Source organism: Pundamilia nyererei, unplaced genomic scaffold (genome assembly GCF_000239375.1).
Source record: "Pundamilia nyererei isolate P.nyererei 1_Seehausen unplaced genomic scaffold, PunNye1.0 scaffold00109, whole genome shotgun sequence".
Classification (NCBI taxonomy): domain Eukaryota; kingdom Metazoa; phylum Chordata; class Actinopteri; order Cichliformes; family Cichlidae; genus Pundamilia; species Pundamilia nyererei.
Window position 1 is genome coordinate 149,375 of NW_005187510.1, and position 3,348 is coordinate 152,722.

The window sequence follows — 3,348 nt, forward strand, 5'->3', positions numbered from 1 at the left end:
TTTGGTAAAGTAAATCCGTTGGGCATCTTTCTTTGCCTTTAGACAGCAATTCTGATGGCAAAAGAGCCAAACGGGACAGGGAAAAAAAAAAAAAAAAAAGAGAACCTTGTGGTCCTAAGATTTGAAAAGCCCGTTTCAGTTCAAGTGTTGTTTTCAATAAAGTGCATGCTCAAAAAATGTTTTTGTCTCACTCCCATTTCTTCTTGTTGCATGTTGAAGTTCTACTTGGAACCTTGTTAAGATCCAACCATTCAAAACATAATTTCTATGCTATTTTTCAATCGGGACGATAGATCGATCGATAGATCGATAGATATAGATGTGTGTTTGTGCATATATCCCTACTGACTCCCTATTGACAATGACAATTGTGATTTTTTTTATTTTTTTGCTTACCATCATTAAATTAGTATGGCCAGAGTATTTTATGACTTTACTGCCTATGCACATATAATGTAAATTTCATGATCACTACATGAATGCACAAAACCACCTGTAGGAGCCATTCTTTGGTTAATACCTTATGTGGTCACTAGAGGTCACCTTTTTCTGTTTTGGTTACGTAATGTAAAGGTATTTAAGGTAATTGGCGTCAGGTGTGTCATTGAGAAGGCAAACAGTTTGTGACCGTTGCGCTGTTATGCTAAGTCGATACGGAATAAAGACCAAAAAGGACAAGATACATACTGCTGGAGTTATTGGACTGTGAACTTAATTCATGCATACCAGTGACATCGCGTCACCCCCGTTAACGACCACCTCAGTGGCTTCAAGCGTAGGCTTAGCCTCTACACCACCATCTTTTTTGTTATTCTGCATTTATAAATGAAGTGTCAAATGTGTATGACTTGATCCCATATGTAATACATCTAACACAAGAAGATTATTATCAAATAGCCAATAACAGAACACGTGTTAATAATACAAAACACAGCAGCACATGACTAAGTTGCAAAAGTCAGTGTCCTCTGACATTTGCCCTCTCTTACAATTACAATTACACAGGCAAGGGCGAAATCATTTGTCATTTCTGAAGCATAAGTACTTTTGGCAGATTTCCAAAGCCAAATATTATCAAGAGTAAGTAAACAAATGAAACAAGATTTATAGTGTTTATAAGATGAAATGTTCTTAGCCTGTGGGCAAAATAAGCGCACACACATTATTGCTGTCAGATTAGGTAAAAAGCAGCAGGAATACTTCATCTTGATTATTCAAAATCATTAAGGTCCTGCAGTCTGCATAATATCCACCTGCTACTTCGTCCCCATTTGTTTCTATGAGAAACACATTTACCTCGAGGTGAAATGAAAAGCAGGAGGAATTCCTTTTGAACAAAGGAATAGAGTCTGATCCAGAAGACAGAAAAGTGACAAGTTTCCAATGCATTTCCACCAAAGACACAACGATTAAAGACTTAGAGAAAATGTTGATGCTCTGTATAACAACTGCCAGCTGTTCAGTTTCCCATGAGAATTCAAAAAAACAGACAAAACATTTTCCATACAGGAAGAGACGTGGTCCTACTATACCTTCCAACCCAATGTTCAGAAGTGGGTGCAAAGAGTTGTAAGGCTATTAATGAGATGAATAGACTTTTACAGTTGTTTTATGCAGAAAAAGTAAAGCCAGGAGATGTGAGTTATGCTCTGCCTACAAACTATTGCTCATTTTATTTTTTTTAAACTGAATTTTCCATTTATCTCTCTTCATGTACATTTTTTTTTACCTAAGGATGTAATTAGGGAATTAAGGGTTATTCTGCCCTGACTAGGGTGTAAAGCTGGTTTCTAGACTGGCAGATAGCTTAACAGGTCCACAATAAACATCCAGGAGTCAGCAGGTACATTTTAGATGGTTACTGTAAGCACTGTAAAACTGTAATACAGAAATGAAAAACAAAATATTTCTGCTATAAATGACTTGCCTTTACAGTACTAAACACTAAGCCATTCACTATCATGTACATCACACGTAAACACATCAACATATCCTGAAACCTTGGTTATTTGCCCTAGGTATTTAATGGTTAGCTCAATGTTAGCATTATATTGGCCCAGGTATACAGCAAAGAGAAGGCCTCCTTTCTCCCGCACTCCAGCTGTACGGCTGTAGGATTGATCTGATCCCTGGTGTTCCCTTGCCCACTAGTCGGCTTTACAACATTTCTAAGCCTGAGCAAGAATCCATGGAACATTACATCACTGATTCATTGGCAACTGGTATAACTGGACCCTCCACGTTGCCCTTGGGTGCGGAGTTCTTTTTTGTTGAAAAGAAGGATAAGACACTTCGGCCTTGCATAGATTTTTGGGGACTGAATAAGATAGAGTGGAGAATCACACAGGGTTGTCTGCAAAGAGAGCTTTAGGATGCTTCCTCCCACTGTCCACTGCATCGTCCATCCTTAGTGTTTGCAGGGCTGGCTCAATCTACACCAGTACGATGTTTTCAGAAATATGCAAGCAGGAGATGGTGGATGCTATATTACTACTAATATAATACTTGTAACTCTGTAGCAGACAACAATTTTAAAGTTTTCGCGCTGTGGCATTAGTGAGCAGAAAAAACAGAAGTAAGGACGGACTTGAACGAAGACTAGAAGGCTGTCCAATTTCACAGCGGCTCACTTCCGTCCTACCCGGCCGTCGAATGATCGTAGGATCCTTCGGAGCATCCTTCCCCTGAATTTGGACACAGCCTATAAATGGTTGGTTAGCTATCAACATTTTTGTCCGTCTGTATCTGGAAGTCCCACAGGATCTAAGTTCGGTCATTCTGGACCACCTTAGGGGGCATCTCCCATTTTGACCTTGGAATTATGTGTCTATATTGAAGACATTTTGATGCAACACGCTTCTTTCCCCCCCTTAATTGTCTTAAGAGGTTATAGAGCTGTGATGCTATATTTACTATATATATATATTTGCTGCTGTCTTGGCCAAATCTCTCTTAAAATGACATAACATATGTATGCAGTAGACAAACCCTACGGCACCTCCTGCAGGTGGTGTGCCTACAGAAGGGCAGGACCCTTGGGCTAATGCCCGGTGCTTTCCATCGCACTCCCTTCCCAACCCTTTTGTCATTTTTTATATGTTTTTTCATTTTCTTTCTCCTCAGTCCTGTCTGAATACAATTCAGAACTGTGTTGTGAGCAGTGTTGGGTAAGTTACTTTAAAATAGTAACTTAGTTACATTACTAGTTACTTCTCTCAAAAGTAACTCAGTTACTTCAAGTCACTCATTACTTTCAAAGTAACTAGTTACTAGGGAAAGTAACTTTGGTTTTACTCAGAATTCTCTTGTTAATGTGTTGCTTCCATAACTTTGCCAGTCTTCTAGCTT